The 23,778-nt window shown below is 41.1% G+C and overlaps 1 protein-coding gene and 1 non-coding gene across 2 annotated transcripts in view; both read left to right on the forward strand.

Annotated features, from left to right (window-relative positions):
* The window catches only part of DCHS2 (dachsous cadherin-related 2), a 227,994-nt gene that overhangs the window by 58,622 nt on the left and 145,594 nt on the right, over positions 1 to 23,778 (forward strand). The gene's annotated exons all lie outside the window — the stretch shown is intronic.
* Positions 1,599 to 1,671, forward strand: TRNAA-UGC (transfer RNA alanine (anticodon UGC)). Its single transcript has one exon. It is a non-coding gene; the product is annotated as a tRNA-Ala (tRNA).

Below are 23,778 nucleotides of genomic sequence, written 5' to 3' on the forward strand. Positions count from 1 at the left end.
TCCATTCATCTGTTTTTTTTGGGGGGGTTGCTATCCCTTTATTTTTTAACATTTTTTATTGGTTTATAGTAATTTTACAATGTTGTGTCAAATTCCAGTGTAGAGCACAATTTTTCAATTATGCATGAACATATATATATTCATTGTCACATTTTTTTCTCTGTGAGCTACCATAAGATCTTGTATATATTTCCCTGTGCTACACAGTATAATCTAGTTTATCTATTCTACATTTTGAAATCCCAGTCTATCCCTTCCCACCCCCTGCCCCCTTGGCAACCACCAGTTTGTATTCTATGTCTATGAGTCTGTTTCTGTTTTATATTTATGCTTTGTTTGTTTTGTTTCCATTCATCTGTTTTGGGGCACTTAGGTTGCTTCCGTATCTTGGCTATTGTAAATAATGTTGCAGTGAACATTGAGGTGTGTATATCTTTTCAATTAGTGTTCTAGTTTTCTTCAGATAAATACCCAGAAGTGGAATTGCTGAATCATAAAGTTCTATTTGCAGTTTTTTGAGGAAACATCATACTATTTTCCATAGCGGTTGCACCAGTTTACAGTCCCACTAACAGTGCATGAGGATCCTTCCCCCCTTTTTTTACATACTCACCAATACTTGTTATTTATTGTCTTTTTGATAATAGTCTTTCTGACAGGTGTGAGGTGATCTCTCGTTGACGTTTTTATTTGCATGTCCCTGATGATTAGTGATGCTGAGCATCTTTTCATGTGTCTGATGGCCGTCTATATCTCTTCTTCAGAAAAGTATCTGTTCAGGTCCTCTGCTCATTTTTAAATCAGACTTTTTTTGCTATTGAGTTGTATGAGTTCTTTGTATATTTTGGGTATTAACCCCTTATTGAACATACCATTTGCAAATATCCTCTTCCATTCAGTAGGTTTCCTTTTTGTTTTGTTGATGGCTTCCTTCACTGGGCAAAAGCTTTTTCATTTGATATAGTTCCTTTTGTTTAGTTTTGCTTTTGTTTCCTTTGAGGAGACAGATTAAAAAAATATTGCTAAGACAAATGTCAAAGAGTGTTTCCTTCTAGTTTTATGGTTTCAGATTTTACATTTAAGTCTAATGAATTTGAGTTCATTTTTGCATATGGTGTTAGAAAATGATCTAGTATCATTCTTTTATATGTAGCTGTCCAGTTTTCTCAACACCATTTATTAAAGAGACTGTCTTTTCCCCATTAACTTTACTCTTAATAGAGACACCAGTCATTGGATTTACGGTCCACCTAATTGAACATGACCTCATCTTAACTTGGTTACATCTGCAAAGACCCTATTTCCAAATAAGGTTTTATTCACAGGTACCAGAGGTTGGGATCTGAACATATCTTTTGGGGAGACACATTCAAACCATAGTTAGGAATCCGTTACTGGGTTACTGGAACTGAGGGAGAGAGGGAGGAAGAGAGAGAGAGACAGAGAGACAGAGAGAGAGAGGTGGGACCAGAGAGCTGTGTGGAGGCCTGTCACTCTCTCCCTCTAACCTCCTACTCTGCCTCCTATTGGCTAAGCTTACTGAAAGCCCAGAGAGCACGGGAGCCTCAGGACGTCATCCATGCAAGGTGAGCCTCAGGGGAGGATATAGCTCAGTGGTAGAGTGCCTGCTTTGCATGCATGAGGCCCTGGGTTCAATCCCCAGCACCTACTACTAAAAACTAACAAACATACAAAGTGAGCCTTGAAGGGCACAAAACAAGGTGGACAAGGGCTGAGACAGGCTTAGGGGCACAGCTGTTGGACTGATTGAAGCTTCTATTCTCTCTCTCACACTCATTCAGTAACTACCCTGATTATCCTGAAGTTTTATTCTCCATACCTATTCTTCTTTTTTATTATCAAGCTATTTAATTAATTAATTCATTCATTCATTTTACTGTTTTTCTTTTCACTTCTGAGTGAAGTAAGCCAGAAGGGGAAGGAAAATGCCATATGATATCACTCATATGTGGAATCTAAAAAAACCGCAAAAACCCCAAAATGAGTTTATTTGCAAAACAGAAACAGAATCACAGACATAGAAAACAAACTTATGGTTACCAGGGGGAAAAGGGGATGGGAAGGGATAAATTGGGAGTTTGAGATTTAGATACTAACTACTAACTACTACATATAAAATAGGTAAACAAGTTTATACTGTACAGCACAGGGAACTATATTTAATATCTCTTGTAGTAACCTATAATGAAAAAGAATATGAAAATGAATATATGTATGTACTTGTATGACTGAAACATGATGCTGTACACCAGAAATTGACACAACATTGTAAACTGACTGCACTACAATAAGTAATTAAAAAAGAAGCGTAAGCACATACCTGTTCTTTCAGTGGCCACCTTCCCTTCTTTATGAAATAATAAAATAAGTAACCAAAAATACATGTTCAGACTCAAAAAGAACACCCTCTTCTCTGTGGAACGAATAAAGAACAGTAATTGAAGTCAAAGACCTAGGGTTGTTGGGCGTTGGTTCTGCAATGATCTGGAAGCAGGATGTGGTGGCTAGGAGTCCAGCTTCCTCAGATAAAGAGGACTGATGGCTGGGGCAGCCTGGGGACTCAGAGAGAGTCAGCTGACCAAAAATGGAACCAAGCTTCCTGTGGCCTTTGAGGCTGGACTGTGATATCTCAGTGTCCTCATGGGTCAGGAGCCTTGAAACGCCATGACAAATCCTGGAAGAAACTTAGATAATCAATGTTACTGACTGCATTGAAAGTTCAAGAAGATATGTCATCTAGTTAATAGATGACTTCTCTTCACTGTATGAGGTTAACATAAACGCTCAGAAGCATTCCTAGATACCAGTAATAAGCAGTGAGAAATTGTAAGAGAAGGTAACTAACCTTTTCACAAAATACTAGATGTCCAAGACATTTTCTGAGAAAAGTTCTAACTGGTATTAAACGATACCAGTTGAACAAGCATAACTTATGATATAATCAACTTTAATTTTGTCTCTTATCTTCACCTTAAAGTGTATCCAGAAAAGGGTATTGTTTCCACATCTGGGTAGCAACTTGAGCAGTCAGTCTTTTGTCATTACTCTCACATCTCCAGGTCTTGTGTTCTCTTTAAGTTACGCACACAGTCTTATTTCAGTAAATAAAACACCCAACCCCCATCATAGCCAAAACTCAAAATGTAATTTTGTGTTAAATCTCTCCCCACACTCTAGCTGTGGTCTGTTCACTCTTTTTCTTTTTCCATATTGTAAAGATGTTAATGCTCCCTGTAGATTCTATGCAATCCCAGTAAAAATCCCAGAGGGTTCTTTTGGGTGGAGTTTGAGCAGCTGGCTCTGAAGTGTTTGAAGAGGACCAAGATTAACTGACGCACTTTTTTTTTTTTAAAAAAAAAAGCCTTTATTGTGGTATGATTCATGTACAGTAAACTACACATATTTCAGATGTACAATTTGATGAATTTTGATAGATGTGTACACCAGTGAACCACACCACAATCAAGATAGCTCACATTTTCCATCACTTCCATCACTGTTTTGAACTCCCAATTTATCCGTCCCCACCCCCTTTACCTCCTGGTAACCGTAAGTTTGTTCTCTATGTCTGTGAGTCTATTTCTGTTTTGTAGATAAGTTCATTTGTGTCCCCGTTTATTTAGATTCCACATATAAGCGATATCATATGGTATTTTTATTTCTAACTGAGGTACTTTTGAAAAAGAACAAGGTCAGGGGACTTGAGCTACCAGGAAAGAAGACTTATCATTAAAGCGTAGTAATTAGGATAGTGCCTAATGTGGGAATGGTGTGGGAATGGACAGATTAATCTGTGGAAGAGAAGGGAGCCCAGAAACAGACTCACGCAAAGGGACACTTGATCTATTTCAGAAGTGGCACTGCAGAACCATAGGGTAAGATGGTCTTTTTCTTTAAATGCTGCTGGGGCAATTGGAAATTTATAGAGAAAAAGTGAAATCGAATCCCCAAAAGCAGCTGTGCGAGATGGTGCTGCAATTGGATCCCTAAGAAGTGTTGTTTTAGATGATACAAGGAAACTACAATAGATGCCGCAAGACACAACTCCTGCTTGGATGTAAAAAGATCCGTAATTCAGGCTGTAGCTGGGAGAACAGGCCCAAGAATTTATACAACACCCTCTGCTCCGCAGAAGAGACTGTCAGACTATAGTTAACTCCTTATCCTGCGGGATTAGTCCTCAGGAAGGATCTTCTGAGGTCACATCTTATTTTTATTCTGCCTGGAATCTCCAAGTCTGATCAGAAACCTCAGAGGGACACGGAGACAGACTGCTGGAGAGTGCTTTCGAATTTGTGACCCTGTCCAGGCTTGAAACAAATGTCCCTTGCTCCTTCGCTCTTTGAATCTGAGCCTGTCATGAGTTCTCAGGTGAACCTTGAAAGGTTTTCATGACCTTAGGGTATGGCCCAATATTTCAGTGGCATAAATGTGGCTAGTGTGATAAAGAACCTTCCATAAGTTGATTGGATGCACGGGCTGGACTCCCACTGTGCCCTATACGTGTGCGCTAAGCCATTCTTTCCTGCTTATGGAGTAGTGAATATGTATGCATCTTGCCTCTTCCATTCGATTCCAAAGTGCTCAAGACAGTGACCGTGGCTTATCTGAGGGCACCTACATTCTTATTGTTACCGCATTATCATAATCATGACTGACGTTTATACTTAATATGTGCCAAGCCCTCTGGTAGGTACTTTATATTATCAGAAGTATTCCCAAGACATGCACCACGAGGTGTGTAACTCTTAGGATCCCTATTTTTGCGGAAGTAGAAATGAAGGCACAGGGTGTGAAGTGATTTACTGGAGCTCTCACAGCTAATAAGGAGCAGGGCTCGGGGACAAGCCTAAGGGAATCCTAGTCTAAAGTCTTGGCTACTCCCTACTGTATAATGGTTTTTATTATAGACAGAAGAAATTGATTAAGAGAAGTTTGAAGTTCTGAAGTGATATGGCAACAGAAACCGACCTTGGCTGACTTAAGGAGGAAACAAATTCTTGGAAGGATATTGGACAGTTTGAAAAATTGATCCCAAGTCTAGGAAACTAGGCTAGTTGTGTGGGCAGACACCCAGAGGAGTGGGGTCACGTTGCAGGAGTGATGTGCTGAATCTGCTGCTGCTGGGTGCCACTGTGAAGGCCGAGTTCTGCACTGTTCCTTTGTTCCTGCTGCACTTGCTCAAAAGTTTGTTTGCTTGTGAAAACTTCCATCTGGCCAAGTCTCGGACACCTGTGCGCACTCCATTTGCCAAGGGTGAGGGGAGGGAGTACGTGATCTCCTTTGGCTTGTGCAGTGAGAAGTAGGACCTGGCTCCCCGTCAAAATGCACAAACTGAAAGCTTCCCTATAGGAGGAAGCGGGGGTCAGATGTTGCACAGCCGAACAATGAGGAACGGTGGTGACAGCCCTCCTATTTGCTGGGGCGTGTTCATCCCGCAGTGCCTGTCTGCTCACCGAGACTGGTCCACTAGGCACTACCACTATGCCTGGTTCCATGCCAGAGAACAGGACAGCGGTCTGCCTAAGCCAGATTCAGGACATTAAACAGTCACCCCTTGCTGTTGCACGCAAAATAAGTGATCCAATTTGTATACCATCGTCAGGTTATGCTCTACAATTGTTTGAAGATTTCAATAAGATTTTCCTGAATGTTTAGAGTCACAATCAAATGTCCTGGAGAACCTCATACTTTAATTACATTCATTTTTTTTTTTCTTTTCAAACTTACCCCCTGTTTGGGGTTCTCTAAATGTATCAGTAGCCTTGTCTTTTTACCCGGTTTTCTCTTTTCCATTCCCTTTGACTCCAACGTCCACATATTGACCGAAGTTTGACAGATCCGTAATTTTTAATGCTTGGAATTGGCCCTCTCATTTTATTTTCACCCTTGTTGTTTTTTGCATGACTTATTTGATACCTGACTGGATTTCCTATCTCCAGTCTTCCAATCTGCCTCTCCTTCTCGGGACCAAATTAAGTTCCTCTGAAGTCCAGCCTCGGCCATACTCTCCTTCTCCATATTCTTCATGTCATCCTGAGTTTGAGCTCAGAGCAGCACGTGATATGACCCCAGACCACAGTCCCAACATAGTTCCTCACTCCCCACCTTCATATACACTTCCCTCAGCCAAGCTGTGCATGAATATTCCATCTGTTCCCTGCTTACAATGCATAGGACAATGGATTGGCTTCCACTATATATTTTATCACAAAAATCCTACGTGACAAGGTTTTTATTCTTTGCATTTTAACAATGAAGAGAAAGCAAGTTGATGCTGGGGGGGGCATTTCCCGAGATCACTCTGTAGTAATTGACGGAGCTGAGCTTCAAGCCCAGTCTTTCCAACTCCGGGGTCCTTGTTCTTTGCAGACGGCTCTCCACCTCTTTGCATCTGCCTTTGCAATTCTCTGTGTGGAATCCCCTGTCCCTTTATTTCTATGTGACTGAAATTTCTCCATCTCTTGAGACAACCCAGGTGCCACCTTCTCAGTGGAACAGAGTTGAATCACTGTAGCTTGGAGTAACCTGTGACTTCCTGTGGCATTTTACCTCTTTTATGCATCAACACTTTGCCTTGTGCGCATCACATACAGGTCATGTGAGCTGTCGCAGGTGACTTCCTGCTTCTCCCCTTATACTGTCAAGTATTAGCACAGACGGACAGAAGATGCACAAAATGCACACAAAATGCACAAAGCAGTGAACTTCAAAGATCTACGTTATTATCACTGTCCCCAAGTAAGGACACCTGTTCTCTGTTAGCCATTCACAGCTGCTTTTGCCGTCTGTCACTAAGAAGTAACTAAAGGTGAAGTGTAGATGTAGGTAAGATGAAACAGACTTTTCTCTCACTTGTACGAGGACTTGGGTGGCATCAGGTTAGATAGGTGGGGGCTTGTGTTGGGGCAGGGTCGGTGGACAGGGCTCAGGCCTCAGGAAGGGTCTGGCATGTCATTTTGATCTAGGCAGGTGACACCTGAATCCTGAGGGAAAACAGAGACCGAGAGGTCAACCAAGGAAGGAAACTGGAAAGCAAGGCAGGGTCAGGGATCCAAGAAAGGGCCAAGGATCCCCCTGCCCCTGCCTGGGCCCCAGGGTGTTCCAACCTGGGAGCGCCGGTGGGGTATCCGGGACAGAACGTGGCAGTAGTAGAGTGGGGGGTTATATTGAACACCTTCTTATTTTTGCCTGGGGCCAGAACAGCTCCCAGAGTGTGGGCGAGCTCAGGGGAGAAGCAATTAGACACACTTGGCTGGGGTGAGGGGCCTGTGGTGTGTGGACTGAGAAGCTGATGACAGCATTACTTTTAAAAAGCCCTGTTTAAAAATTGGTTATGGTTCATTTAAGCACTGTGGCTTTGGGAGTTACCTCCCAGCTCTGTGTTTTCCTTTAGTTAAGTGGAGCCTGATGAAGCAGAAATGCGTTTTCTGTTATATGATGGAGCGATCTGGTGGAAGAGAAATTCAGCTGCCGCTAAGTGTTAGAATGCGAAGTTCTCCGAATGACCGCGTCAGCCTCAGAGCTCCAATTTTAATGATTAAGAGGACCTGATAATTGGTATTTGGACTCTAAGTAGAGGAGGGGTTTTGTATTCCTACTAAAGGGTGTTTTCTTTCCCAGCAATATTGGGAAACACAAGCGATGTCGGTTGATTAAATTGCTCCCTCCGGAAGAAATGTAGCTTTCCTTTGGCTTAGGGATTTTGAAGAGGAGAGTCCTCCGAAGGCCACCTGAGGGACTGGAGGTACTGGGACTGCTATTTCCAAGTCTTTGCATGATGCGGATGTACCACAAAGCTCCTTCTTCCTCTGACGGCGCTAGGGCTCTCGAAAAGTAGGTAGTCCTTTCATTCAGCTGCGACTTTGGGATGACTTTGGTGGGCAGCCTCTTCCCTGCAGGGGTCGACGCTGTCGGGTCCCTGTTGCCCAGCGCAGTGAGTAATTGCTGTCACTTGTTACGGCCCCGATTCCCTTGGCCCGGAGAGCTGTTTATCTGCTGCTGTCAAGGTGTGCTTATCAGGAACCTGCTTCCTGCAGTGAGGTCTTCCCTCTTGCTTAGAAACGTTGTTAATTAAAAAAGAAATAGAGCTGCCAAAAGTGAATGATTGAGTTCCGCGGTTATCTTTGGACTCTCTACCTGTGGGAGATGGTGAGATCACTGGGGCGGATGAGGTCCCACTGTAGGGCATCCTCCCGCCTCCATTTGGTACCCGCAGAGGAGAAGGCAGTATTTGCAGATAACACAGTCCTGAATCTTAAATAGGATGGGCTTTCAGGGAGATTACCTTCTCGGCTTCTGTGAGACATCTGATTGGAGGCAAAGGCTGAGGCACATCGCCCTCACAGATTTACTGAGAGCTCATAAGGTTTCTGACAAGTCGCAGCTTTTAAAACCCCCAGTGCCAATGTTCATGTGTTTCTTCACAGCAGGCATTTGGACTGTTTATCCTGAAATCCAAGAGATTTCTCTTTTGATTTAGTCATTCAATTTAATGTCCGCATGATTCATTTTCTCAAAAAAAAAATTTCATTTTAGTCGTTTAGATTTGTAGCTCCCTTTCATCATCATTTTCTTGTTCTTACATGTTTTTTTTTTTCCCTAGTCCCTATAAATTTGCATTTTTCCACAGCCCGTCTATCCTCATTTTCTTTAGCGCCTTGTAATCACTGTGTAAAGACAAGTGAGGCTTTTTATTTTCTTTTTCGGATACTGTACACATTTGCTTGGTATGTTCACAAGTTCTTTTCTGGGTTCAGTTTCATTCTGGTTCACATCCAGCTCAGTAACTTACTTCTTATGCCCTGAGTTATAGTTGTTCAGGATCCAGTTTAGTTCTTTCTTCTTCCTGAATGCTTTGGTTCTTGAAGCTCCTTGCTTTTACATGCTCGTGCAGTCTCACCGGCTTTTGTTTGTCAAGGAGCCTTTTTATACCTGGATGCCACTTATACATTTACTAAGTAATAATTTGACGGGTATTCATAAAGCACCTACTGTGTGCTTCTTCAGGACAATAATTGTCAACACTGAGTTTGAACATACAGCAACGCCATCAAGCTTGAGGAAGATGACGAACGTGTCACGCTTTCGGGCCCTGCTGCTGAAAGTGCGTTCCCGGGAGTGAGTGGTGGCGTGGGCGCCACCAGGGAGCTTGTTGGGACGTGGACGCTCAGGCCCTGTCCACGATTTCCTGAACCAGAATCTGCGTTGAACCAAGATCCTCAGGAGATCTGCATACGTCTGAAAGTTTTAAGAAAAGGTGCAAAGGTGTATAAGAAGGTTAAGGATGCACTGATAGATTTTAATTATTTGCAAATGATTGCTAAAATGGACAGATACAGATTGCAGGATGAGTTTTATTATCTCAGTGATGGAAAGAAGCTCAACTGGATTCTAAAACCCTCAAAATCATCGGGACATATTGCAGGGGCTCTGAGCCAAGCTCACTTTTTGGATTTGCTGGTAGTTCAACAGATCCTTTTTGAAACACTTGAGACAGGACAAAAATGAGACCTAGTTCCTGGTCTCAGGGAAACTACGTTTTAGCAGGAGAGACAACTAATTTTTGAAAAGGAAAAATGATTTTGAGGACATCAAAAGGAGTGAAGCTCTGACACACTCTACAACGTGGATGAACCTGGAAAACATTATGCTTCATGAAAGAAACCAGTCACACTTTTTATGATTCCATTCATATGGAAAGTCCAGAATAGGGAAAATCTGTAGAGACAAAAAGTAGTGTAGTGTTAGCTTAGGGCTAGGGTAGGGATATTTGGGGTAGGGGTAGGGCAGCAGCAGATAAAGGGTGGGTTTGGATAGGGAAGTGATAGATAAAGGCTGTGTATTTCTTTCAGAGATGATGAAAATGTTCTAACATTGACTGTGTTGATGGTGGTACATTTCTATGAATATACTAAAAACCATTGAATTCTACACTTCCAATGTGTGAATTTTATGGTATGTGAATTATATCCATAGAACTGTTAACGGTGATTTTGGAGAGGTCTGTGGAGAAAGAGTGTTGGATGCTGTGGGTGTGTAGAGTAGGGGCTTCGGGCTGGACCCAAAAGGCTTCTCTGATGGGTGTCCCTTCAGCTGAGCTTTGACGGATGGGTGGGAATCTCCTGTGCCAGGGCAGGGGGATTCAGAACATTCCAGGCAGAGGGAGCAGCATTGCCTGGGGCCTTTGGCGAGAAGGCACAGGCGACAGAGGAAGACCTGAAAGGCTAGTGTGATGCATCACAGAGGCCGAGGGGAGGGGAGTGTCACTAGTGAGGCTGGTGAGGTGATGGGGCCCAGGTCTTCAGGGGCCTGTAGGATGTAACGCTATTTACACTAAAACAATAGAAAAAAATTTAAGTTGAATTTATTCATTTTATTTTTTTTAATTAATTATTTTTTGTGAAGGGGTTAATTAGGGTTATTTATTTATTATTTTAAGTGGAGATACTAGGGATTGAACCCATGACCTCGTGTGTGCTAAGCACGCATTCTACCCCCCAAAGAGCTATACCCTCCTCCAAAAAAAAACAATAGAAAATTACTGAAGAACTTATGAACAGTAAACAGGTGTAATTTTTTTGTTTTGGTTTTTCTTTAGATCACTCTTGATTTTGGTTGGAGAATGGATTAGATAGGGACCAAGTTTGGACACAGAAGACCTTTGTAGATTATTGCATAGTCCAGGATTTGGACAGATGTGGTCACAGTAGAGAAGGAGAATAGTGGATGTTTCAGGGGATGCTTTGAGTGTAGAGTCAACACTTACTGATGCAGTGGGGCTGGGCAAAGAAATGGGTGAAGCAAGGATGACCCTTAGGTTTCTGACTTGTACATCTCCATCCAGTTCAGAGTTGGACATACTGAGTTTGAGGGACCTGTGGTCACTCACATGGAGATGCTGAAGAGTTGTATTTAAAGGATGAGGGCTCAAAAGTGTGTTCTGGACAGATGGTGGAATTGAAGGGTTGTCGGCAGATGGGTGGTAGTTTGAGGTCATGGGCAGAGATGAAATGGTTTAAGCAGAGAAGCATGAGAAGAGATTGAAAGCCAAACATCTGGAGAACTGCAGCACTGAAAAGTTGGATGGAAGAGGATGACTCAGCTTAGGAGACCGAGAGGGCTATTTAGCGAAGTAGGAGGGAAACCAAGAGAGGGTGGTTTGGTGAAATCAGGAGAAGAGAATGTATCATGAAGTAAAGAGTCGTGAGCTTTGTTGAGTGAGGTTAAGTCAGATGAGGATGGAAATGTTTATTGGATTTAGCAACATGGAGGCTATTTGTGACTTTAGCAAGAGCGTTTTCAGTGGAGTGATGGGGTGATAAACCAGATTGGAGCAGATTAAGGGGGGAGTAAGAAGTGAGGAAATAGAAAGAGATAATGTGGAAACTCTTGAATGGTTTAGCTGCAACAGGATGGAGAGAGAAAGGGCTGTGGCTGGAGGGGAAAATGGATTCAAGGCAGCATCTGTGTTTAAACCTGCTTAAGTTCTTTAAATGCTACCTTGAACCCGTTTTCCCCTCCAGTCTAGTAAAACTGGGAAATTTTTAGAAGGGAAAGCAGCGATGCTTTAATGAAGTATTTGGGTGCTTAATCAGATGTTTCATATTCTGTAAATATTAACAGGGCTTTTGCTTTGTGCCAGGCGTTATGCTGGAGCTAGGGTTATAGCACAGACAGTGAGTTTCTGCCCAAGGCTTACTTCCCATGATGCCTCCTGGGTGGCTGAAGCTCCTTGAGACCAGGTTTTCAGCCTTCTTCACTTTGCTTTTCTAGTGTCTACATAATGCCTGTCATATCAATGATGTCAATAAAAGTTTGCTGAAATGTGTTATTAAACCACTGTCTGTAGGGTGTGATGTGGGGTGATTGGCCGATAATGGTGGCATGCCTATTATACTTGGTAGTAATTAGCAAGTTACTGGTGGGCACTGATGGGGATTAGGTTTAGTAAGTACCCCCCATCCACTAGTGCCAAAAGAATTATCCTCCCTCCAAAGCTACCACTTCCCATCCCACAAGGGACTCCTTTTCGTCCCTCACCTCCCTCTCCATCTAGTCTCCCCATCCCATCGAATCCACCTCTGTTATCCTCTTCACTCAGTACCCTGGCCATTATTTTAAGCCTTCACTATTTCTTACCGGTGTTACTCTAACAACCTCCTAACGCATCTGATTTACCCTTTCCAAGTCATCATTCTCTATTGCTGCCAAAAAGAGTGTTCTGAATGTAACTGGATGTGACTCCCAGCTGAAAGACTTCGGGATACATTTCAGTCTTTCATCACGTCCTCCTTTCCTGTATCTATCCAGCCCCCTTCCCACCTTCCCCTGCACCCACATTCACTCATAACAAAATTCTTGTCCACTTCCACTCTCCTCGCTGGCTTTGTTTTTGTTCTAGTCTAGTTGAAGCATCACCCCACCTCCTCTCCTTGAAGCCTTCCCTCTGCACGTCTGGACTGAGCTGGGTGCTCCTCTGTGCTCCTGTGACGCCCTGTGCACACTTCCTAATGCATCCTGCCCTTTTTAGTATAATGGCTGTTTCTCAGTTTCCCACACAGTGTAGAATTTGTTTGAGTTCCTCCTACCTTTTGACTGAAGAGTTCAACATTCAAGGAGATGAGAAGCTACTCATGATTATCCAAATCTAGAAACTTACTCTTTCCTGTGTAAACACAAGACAATTTTTGCACTGATTTCAAATGCTCTGATTTCCCCAGGAATACAACTACCAGGTAAACTGAGGGAAGATAATACTTCGTCATCTCGGTTACCAAAATTACTGTTTTGCGAAATACATTACTGATAGCAACAGCATTGCCTGCTAAAATCACATCACCAATTCAGGAGGCTTGTATCCGTCTGCATTGTAGCTGCCCTGTGCATGCTGACTCTGCATGTGTGCACATGAATATACACTAAATTAACCCTTATTTTCAAATGTCAAATATGAAGCATTCCTGTGCAGCATTTGTGCTGGTGCTCTGTGTGTGTGCCTTTATGTGGCCCTTATTATAAAATCTGTACAAAAGCATATTGAACGGTGTCTTACTTCTCATAATTTCATACTTGCTCATTAAAAATATTTGCAAGTGTCTCCCTCATTATGTGTCCTAGGAAAGTCATCATTATGTATCAAAATAGATGGTGTTTCATTTTAAACCACTTGCCTTTTTCTCCCTTTATATTATAGCTAGGAGACTATATTGATTTCATAAAGGATAAAAAGGCTGTATATGGCAAACTATTTCTCATAGAAAGACAGCATGGATCTAAAAGGGAAGAACACCTGGTATTTAGTCTCCACTTTTTATAGCAAACACATAGGCTCTTACTGTGTTGCACCGACTTTTCTAAAATAGACACTTTTCATAAAATACTTTTAAAACCCCTTTGATAGATTCTTTCTTGTTTTAGCTTCAGGGTTAGAAAATGGAGGCTCAGCGAATGAATGAAAAGCACTCTCCAGCGTGGGGAGAACCAGCAGGGGCTTCAGCCGATGGAAAAGCCATGTCTCGTCCTTAGTCAGGAGCTGGTCTGGGCGCCGCGGCATCCGGATTTAGTCATCCCTGCACCAGGGCCATCTGCCTAATTTTGGGCATGTTCTCAGCCTTGCCTGAGCCTCATTTACTACATATGTAAAATAAAACAGATAGTTTTGATTATTTTGATGTTTTTCACCCTTATTCCAATAACTGCCCCTGGAAGAATACAATGAAACCCATTTAAAACTATCCTATTAACTAGGAAGAATTTTACTACCAGAAAATTTGGCCGTGTAAGAGGAATCTGACCATGCAAAAGACAAACTCCCAAGTCAGGAACAGTCAGGTGCTTTTCCTATGACCAGTTGTTCACTCTTTCTGCCATCCACCAGGGTCTGCGGGCAGACAAGTATGGCTGAAACGATTAGGGAGAATAGTGCAAAAGAAGAGATTAAAATTGAGAATGTTCTTTCTATTAACTTATTTTGTTTTCTCAAAGTTGGGGAACAGATTGTGATTCTGGCTTGGTAGTGGAAGAGCGTTGAAAGTCTGGTTGATTATTAAGGTCATTTTTATTATTAAGAGGCTTTTTTTCTGGTCCAGGTTGCCAGAGTCCTGGACTTTTTTTTTTTTTTTTTCAGGGCATGGTAAAGTTTTTAGATTTAGCAAATTAAAATACAGGATATCTAGTTAAGTTTGAATTTCAGATAAACAACAGTTTATACTTTAAGTATAAGTGCATTCCAAATATTACAGGGCACAATCTGATTTCTAGAACCAGTTAATGTGAGCAGTCTACCAATGTTTGAGGGTTTTCTTGTCCGTGGTCCAAAAATATCACAAGGTTCCAGCCTTAAAGCAGTTCACAGGGGCCACAGGTGCTGTGACGGAGCTAAGTCCAGCAACCGTTGATGAGAACCAAGTGCTTTTGGCTTGAAAAGTTCTCTAGTTTGGCCAAGAAAGTCTGGGGAGGGTTACTAATCTTGCACATTAACCTGTCAAAAATCTGCACACAGTTAACACATGGGAGTCCACGGTGTAAATGGGGAAGAATGACTGAGTTCCTTGTCCCACTGATGAGCCACACACTCGGGACTGACTGTTCTGAGGAGGCGATGGTGGTCTTCAGGTGGCTTTAGCCATGGGAACCCCATTCACCTGACTTCCCACAGAGGCCACCGCTGCGAGTGCCCCTGTAAATACGGTAATGAACCAGCATCTGGGAGCTGTACCCGGAGGGCAGAAGGGACCAGACGGGGAGCTGAGGTGAACAGGGAAGGAGCGATGCGTGTTGGTTTTGGCTTTGGAGTGTAAAAACATCTGGGAAATAAAATGAATAAAACTGACTGCAAGTGTGAACTGTTGCCAAGATTGTGTAAGAAGGTGCAGCGAGGAACTGAGCGGACATCTACTTCCTTCTTCTTGGCCTCCAGCTTTGAGATTAAAACAAAAACAAAAACAAAAACAAAATCAGCAACAACAGAGACATAATAGTGTTACAGCTGGAAACACTGGCCAGATTTATAAACATTTTTCAAGTTTGATTTTTCCCCAGTTCCCCTGTCTGATGATAAGCTGGTTGCTCTGGAAGTGGATGGAGCTACTGTGGGATCTGAGAGCACGTGGAGGCACAGAGCATCCAGTCAGCGCCTACGTCTTGAGATGTCAGAGAAATCGTCTTCTTGTTCTCATTCTGCGTTATACTCTCTATGATTTTTCTGCTTTTCTTTTACTAATGTTAGAAGCTAAACTTCAGGAAAATGATGTACAGAGTTAAGCATTTTGTGATTTTATTGAGTTTCAAGAAATGCTGTATTCAGGCTGAGTTAGCACTTTGTTCTAAACCTTGAAAAAATGATTGAATAACTGACTTAGTGTTTTGAAATCATCTCTTAAACACAGCAGTATTCCTCTGAATTGGAATATATATAGATATAGATTTTAGTGATTTATTCAACAAGTATTCATTGACTGCCTGCTCTCTGTCTGGCACTGTTCTAGAAGCTGAGAGTAATAATGGTGAACAAGACAATGAGGCTTTATTTTTTTGGGGGGGAGGAAGTATAAAACTCAGTAAATAAACACATAAATGAATAAGATTACTTCAGCTATTAAGTGCAAAGAGGAAAATAAAGCAAATGTATTTATCAGGCTCCCAGGAAGAAACAGAATATGTACTTAAGTTATAACGATTTGAGAAAAGTGTAATAAAAGTTCTGTTTACAAAGATATGGGCAGAAATTAATGGAGGACTTTGAGGCTGGGGACAGAGGCAAACCCTGAAGCGGAGGACCCAATTCCCTGAAGGGTGGAGAGGATCAGGTGGAGACGGATGCTCTGACCTTCAGTGGGGGTCTCAGCCAGCCCTTGGGTCTCTGCAGGGAGGTACCTGTGGAAGCAAGTTGCCCACCTCATGGGTTCCCCACTGGCCTAACCCACTGCAAATCACACGGCAAGGGAGCCAGATGATGTCATCCACACAGGTCAGCCTTCCAGGGCACAGAGCACGGGGGAGAGAGGTGGACAGTGTGGACCTCGAGGGGCAGGGCAGACTTCCAACACCAGAGCAAAGCGGATCATTACATGGAACGTGCAGTGGTTGACGATCTCAAATGTTGTATTGATTCTGCCAGAAAGGCACTTACAGTTTATTTGAAGTGATCAAAAATAAGCGTATGAAAAGATAACTAGCAGCATAAAACTGGTAATAGGTGATAAAGGTGGCATACACCATCACTCTTACATTGGAGAACAAGAAGGGATTGCTTCTATTTTGGAAGATGAAACATTTCATGGATTGAACGTAATTGCGGCTGAGCTTAAGGAATGGATAGAGTGTTAATTGTGGAGAAAGAAGAAGGAAACATTCCAGGACTATAAAATGTCATGGGCCAAAGTGCACAGATGGGACCTATTTGGGGAATAATTTGGCTAAAGTGATTGGATGATTCTACCATCCTTTTAGACTCATAGACTTGTACTTAAAATAAACCTACTCCCTTCTTAACTTCCACTCAGTGCAGAAATCATATTTGTGGGTCCTTGCTAGCTTCCTTTCTCCCTCTCTCTCTTCCTTTCCCTCGGCTTCCTCTTTCCCCTTCCTCTTCACCTCTGTTGCTTTCAGCAAGCACTTAATGAGCACCTACTGTTTGCACAGCTACAAGAAGGCACTGCATTGAACAAGACCATGCTCTTACTCAGGGAGTTCAGCTTCAACTTTATCATTCCAAATGGTCTCTCAGTGATTCAACAGGATCATCGTAATAGCAGCGAACACTTATTGAGCACTTTGTATACCAGATGCTGTCTTATTCAAGAAGACTTGGTTTGTCTTGCAAAGAATACATTGAAGCTTTCAGACAAGGAATTACTGAAATGATCTTCACGTTTTGGCCCTACAACGGTGTGTCTGACTGTTCTAAAAGAATCATTCTTTTGTTAAAATGTGAAATTGATTGATAACCTACTGCATGTCAAGTGTGCCTGAGATTTTAATTTTGCATAAGTGATGTAAGAAGAAGAGATTTTCATCGACAGACCCTTACAGATTGAGTTTGGGTCCAAAATGATTTCTTTCCACTCCATAGGAGCATGGCCCCCTCTGCCCCCCTTCTGGGATTCCAGATCTCAATTCAGCAGTAAACCAGGTGGGTGGAGACTTCACGCAGTGATGGCAAGGACCTGAGAGAGGCAGCCAGGTTGGGGAGGGAAGCACCGCAAGCTTCGCTCCAGGAGACACTGAGGTCTGTGGGAATAAAGCATTGGTTCCTCCCCAGAGGAGGTGAGAGATCTGACTTTGCACTCTGTATTCAGAGAGATGTTTCTTTAGAGGCTTACTGTGGTTTCTCTTCACTTCCAATGTTGACAAGACAGAATTCATGTGGAAAAGCAGCTTCATAATGAGCTATGTTGTGCTTTTTAAAAATACTTTTTAGGAACTGAATTTCCCTTATGTCTTTTTTCTCTTTTAACCTTACACTTGTTTAAAGAAACAAAGTTATGCACCAAAATAGTCATGGCCTATATTAGGAAAGGCCAATATAATTTTCCTTCTATTATTATTTGTATTTTAGTATTTATTTTTATATTGCTATATTATAGGTTTATTTTATATTATTATAGTAATATGTAATACAATATTATGTAATTTATTTATTATTATAAATTATAATTTATAATATAACTTAATTTTCCCTGCTCAGCATGTATGAATTTTAGATTGGTCTCCTATGACCTATGAAAGTTTTTCCTCAAGAACTATTAACCTTCTTGGAGAGAATTTCAGAATTTCAGTATTAGTCTTACTAAATTTGTTCATTAAACATAGCTCAGGCACCATAATCATACTTAAATTGGAGTAATCTTGGGTAGCAAATGAGGTGATATTATTAATGTGATTTTAAAGACTGTATTTCACATATGAAAGAAGTGTTTTATATTTGTATTTTTACCACAAAAATCTTGCAGTCTAGGTATTTGAGAAGTTAATCTTCAGGTGCTATTAGTGTTAACGTTCTCGTCTTTAACCTTGCTTTCCATGGTTAAATCCATATCAACTCCACACGGAGCGAAAGAGGCTGTTGCGTAGATCCCGGAGGTCCTGCCTGTGACGTGGGTGGGCCGAGGGTGGGAGATGGGCTGTATCTGGGGAGGAGCAGCGGGCGGGGTCCAGTTTCAGAAACTCTAGCTTTTGGAAGGAAATGGGGAAGGGAGGGGGTCTGGAAGAAGGAGAAAATGCAGATGTAGTAACGGGAATGCTTGGAGACGGGCTTCTGCCCTGTCCCACCAACAGAAAGTGTTTCCTCTGAGACCACTGCTGTAGAGCTTGCAATAAGCAGACTTTGCAAGCACTGGTACAGCTGGCTTTCTTCCAGACCCCGGAGAAAAGAAGCATGTACAGAAGACCAAGGGGAAAAGAGACTCCTTTTGTGTCGAGGATCTCACTGACATTGCCAGGGACTGTCACTGTCTGTGCTCTTCGCCTCTGATGAAGGCTACCAGGACCTCTTTGCTGGGCTGGACTGTGTGACTGCTCTAAAACGAGCATGTGGATGGGCAGAGCATTCCCAGGACTTCTTTGTCCTTAGACTTTTATTGAGATGTAGTTGACATCCAGCACCGTTTAAGTTTAAGGGGTACAGCACACCAGTTTGACTTACATACATCACGAAGTGGTTATCAAAAGTTTAGTGAACACCCATCATCTCTTAAAGGTACAAAATTAAAGACAGAAAAAATTTTCTTCTTGTGATGAGAACTCTTAGGATTTATTCTTGTTACAACTTTCACATATAACTTACAGCAGTGTTAATTATATTTATTATGTTGTACATTACATCCCTAGTGTTTATGTGTCTTATTAAAATGGGAAGTTTGTGCTTTTTTACTGCCTTCATCCAATTCTCCACCCACCTTTTTTTTTTTTTTTAAAAGACTTTAACTGCTTGTCAGCAAGAAAGCGAGAAAAGTTGTCTGTGTCTATTCAGTTTGGAATGTCTGCTTGGACGAAGTCTACACGAGAGTCTGTTCTAGTTCACTTTGCACATAACCTCCGCTTCATCACACACCTGTGAAGCCTCTGAGTTTTTGCTCTTGGTGAGGCAGATTGGGGTTGACGTTAAAAAACAAGAGGAAAGCACAGTAGCCTTCTTGCATCAAATTAACAAGACCAAACAACAAGGTCCTACTATGTAGCACAGGGAACTACATTCAGAACCTTGTAATAGCCTATCTTGAAAAAGAATATGAAAAGGAATATATACATATATGTAACCAAATCAGTATGCTGTACACAAGAAACTAACACAGCATTGTAATTCAACTCTACTTCAAAAAAAAAAAAAAATTAACAAAGACCAGATGTGAGATACTTTTTGAACCAGAAATTAAGGTAGATGTGACTCAGCCTACTGAAGTCAGTTCTGGAATAAGTGAGAAAGGTCTTGTAGTGGGAGAGGAGGTAAAGGACCTTGGATTCCAAGCAAACACCCCTTTGGGACCAGAATTTGGACACTTGTGTGTGTATCCTGTCTTCTTTATTGTCCTGAAGGGGATTTCTGTGACCACTGATTGTCTGGCTGACTGAATCCCAGTATGTGTTGTGCAGCCTCAGAACTGCCCAGGTCTCGGGCAGGAGGGCACCTCCACTCTTCTGGCAGATTTGGTACGCAGCTGCCTTCATGTGGGAGTGGGTTTGGTGGAACTGTCATCTTCCTTCTCTGGCGAGAGATGCAGAACCCGGAGGAGAAGAAGATGGGAACCTGATGTAGACTGCTTCCTTTCCAAGTCGGCCACTCACACCCCAGCTCCAGAAGGTGTCACGAGCAACTTTGGCGTGCGCGACCACGGGCGGCCGGGAAACTGCTGAGGCTGTCCAGCACAATAACAAAAGAAGGAATGGCGTTGGGATCAGGGCTGAGACTCAGAAGAGACTCACTTGTCACGAGTAAGTAGAAAGCAGAATCCCTCTGAGAGAAGACGATGTCATATAGATTTGTCAGGATTCCAAAAAGTCTTCTTGGCATAAGATGTAATGAGATGAAGGAATTCAGTCATTCACATTCTTGTGCCGGGTCGGTTCTCACAAGAAAAACACTCTGGGCTATCATTTGCACTTCCAGCCACAACGGAGTAATCCTACCACCAGAAACAGCTATCAGACCAGACAGAATATATGAGACAGCTGTTTGCAGGTGTCAGAGCAGAGATGCACAGGAGATGAGCCCTTTGTTTGCCCTGACTCGTTTCTAACTGTGGGGACATGAGAAGGAGCCTGAGAGAACAGTAGTCTTGCTGAACAGGGAGGCAGTAACTGGGGTTTGGAGCTGCTAAACGTTGTGGGTAGAGGGCTGGAGACAAGGAAGTTGCTCAGAAGGGACCCAAAATCTGTATGGGTGTTTAACAGAGGTCTGTGGCCCCAGGCCTGGGCTGTGCACTTGCAGGCCAAGATTCTGTGAGGGGTAGCAGGGAGCAAGTGCTGGGGAGAGGCCAGCCAACAGTGAGAGACCCAAGTTCATGCCAGGCTGGGAGATGCGCCATCTCAGAGGTGGGGGGACTGCACTGAACACTTGGGCATTCCTCTGAGATCGCAGGAAGTCCACATCCTAGGAATAAGAACGACCCCCTCAAGAAAGGGCCATCGCCTCAGAACAAAATGCCAGCTCTTTAAAGGAAGACGGCACAATTCAGGCCCTTTACAATGTGTCACACACAACACCCAGTGTACAATTAAAAGAAAAACTTATCAAACATGAAGAGCTGGAAAATGTGACCAGAAGAATGGACCCCAAGAAAACCCAGAGGTTAGACTGAGCAGACACGGACCAGAACAGCTGTTATAAGTATGTTTAAGGACTAAGGAAAGGGTGGTCTTAATGATGGGATATATGGGAATGTCAACCCCAAAACAGAGTCTATGAACATGATCTACATGGAAACTCTAGAAATGAAAATAATCTCTGAAACAATACCTGAAATTAAGAGTTCATTCTGAAAAATGGAAAGAAAACAGATTAAAAAAATGAATGGAGCCTAGTGACCTCTGGGACAATGTCATTTATTATACACATAATTGGAGTCCCTGAGGAAAAAGAGAGTGAATGGGGCAATACAAAAATATATATATTTCAAGAAATAGGGCTAAAAAGTCCCCAGTTTTGGAGGCAAACATCATTGTGCATATCTAAAAATTCAGCAGATCCCAAGCAAGGTAAATAAAAACAGATACACCCTTAGGTATATCATCATCTAAGTGCCAAAAATGAAAAATAAGGAGGATGTCATGAAAGTGGCCAGAAGTGGGAGGGGAGGCACACACAAAGCAGGGAACAACAGACTGAAAGGTAAACTATATAGACAATAAGCATAAGAAAGCCGATGTGGCTTTATCTTTTCAGATGAAGTAAAGAAAAATGATCACAGATCAAGGAGGACATTTCACAGTGATAAAAGGGCAATTCGTTATGGAGACATAAAATCCTGAACATGCAATAATAACAGAATTATTACTTGAGGCAAAAATTTTACAGAACTAAAGGGAGAAATAAAATATACAGGTTAGAGATTTTAACAGCTCTTCTCAGTAATTGTTGGATCAAGTAGACAAAAGAAAAATCTCTCTCTATATATACATAGATTTAAACAATCCTCCCCTCCACTGGACAGAACTGGCCTTTATAGAATCTGATGTCTAGCAATTGTGAAACACACATTATTTTCATGTACATGTGGAATGTTCAACATCATAGATGAAGTGCTGGGCTGTAAATAAATCTCAAGACATTTAAAAGATTTAAATCATAGAGATCATGTTCTCTGACCACAAATGAAATTAAGTTAAAGTCAATAGCAATAGGATTTCTAGGGAAAAACCCCAAACATTTGAAATTAAGTAAAGACACTATTAAATAATCCATATGTCAGTGAAGAAATTGAAAAGGAGAGCAGAAAATACTTCGAACTGAATGAAAATACATTAAAATTTGTAGGGTGCAGTTAAAGCAGTTACTAGAGACAAATGCATTGTTTTACACACCTATAGAAGAATAAAGGTGTAGGATGGAGCAAAGTTGCACACAGAGGAAGGGAATTATAATGAGAAAAGCAGAATTTCATAAAGTATCCAAGAAAATTACCATTTGAAAGAATTGAAAAGATTATTAAAATGATTAGCTCCTAGTAAGAATAATCAAGACAAAAAGAAAAAAATGAATTATCAATAGTAAGAATGAAAATAAGGATATTATTACATATTCTACATGTGTTAAAAAGATACTATGTTAAATTTCATGTCAATAAATTTCACAACCTCTGTGAAATGGACAAATAACCACTTTACAAAACTAACACAAAAAGAAATGAAAAATCTCAGTAGCTCTATATTTAATTAAGAAATAGAATATAATAACTGCTCACCCCTCTCCCTCAAAATAAAAAATCTTCAGGCTCAGATGGTATTATGGGTGAATTCTATCAGATGTTTGAGAAAGAATAAATATCAATCTCACATAAATTCATAAAACAGAGAATGAGGGAATGTTTTCCAACACAAGTTATGAGCCCAGGATAATCCTGACATCAAAACCTGATCAAAACATTGTAAGTAAACAAGATTACAACTAGTATCTTTCATGAACATAGATATAAAAATTTTCAACAAAGTATTAGAAAATCAAATCCAATGATATATGAAAAAGATAATAAAACCAAGTGGGGTTTATCACGTACAAAATTGTTCAACATTTGAAAATCTGTGTAAATTAGCTACCTTAACAGAAAAAAAAGAAAAATGTATATGACCATCTCAAGAAACACAGAAGACATATTTAACAAAATTCAACACTTATTCAATATTAAAAAAAAAAAAACAAAACCTGGAACAATCTGGAAATAGGACCTAGTAAAGGACAGCTACAAGAAAGTTATCGCTAACTTCATACCTAATGGTGAGAGACAATGCTTTCCTCTTAAAATCAGGAAAAAGGCAAGAATGTTTAGTCTTGCCACTTTTGTTCAGTATAGTGCTATGAAGTCCTTACCAGAGCAATAAGGCAAGAAAAAGAAATAAAAGGCAAAAGGTTGGACAAGATAAAGTGAAACAGTCTTATCTACAAATGACATGATTATTTATGTAGAAGACCCTAAAAATATATATAAAAATTCACTAACAAGTAAATTTAGCAAGATCCCAGAATACAAGGTTAATATACAAAAAACAATTTTTTTGTATATATTTGCAATAAAAAAACAGTAAATGAAAAATTTTTAATTTAACTTTTACATCATGCCAAAAAGAAAATACTTAGGAATAAATTTAATAAAAGATTGTAGGACCTGTACAGTGAAAACTACAAAACTTTGTGAAGAAAAAATAAAGAAGCTGTAAATAAATAGAGAGATATACAATGTTCATAGATTAGTCTACTTAATACTGTTAAGATATCACTTCTTCCTAATTGATCTATAGCTTTACCATCATTCCAAACAACATCCCAATAGGCTTATTTGATAAAAGTTGCAAGTTGATTCTAAAATCTGTATGGTAATACAAAGAATCTAGAATAGCCAAACATTTTTGGAAAAACAAACAAACAAAAAATAGTTGAGAGATTTGCCCTGATTCAACACTTCGGATAAAGCCATAGTAATCAAGAGAGTAGTACAGTGTTGGCATAATAAACACAGAGAAATCAATCAGTGGAACAAAATTGGAGTCCAGAAAGAGAAGATCACAATTATTTTTTACAAAGATACCAGGGCAATTCTATGGTGA

This window comes from Camelus bactrianus, chromosome 2 (assembly GCF_048773025.1).
Source record: "Camelus bactrianus isolate YW-2024 breed Bactrian camel chromosome 2, ASM4877302v1, whole genome shotgun sequence".
Classification (NCBI taxonomy): domain Eukaryota; kingdom Metazoa; phylum Chordata; class Mammalia; order Artiodactyla; family Camelidae; genus Camelus; species Camelus bactrianus.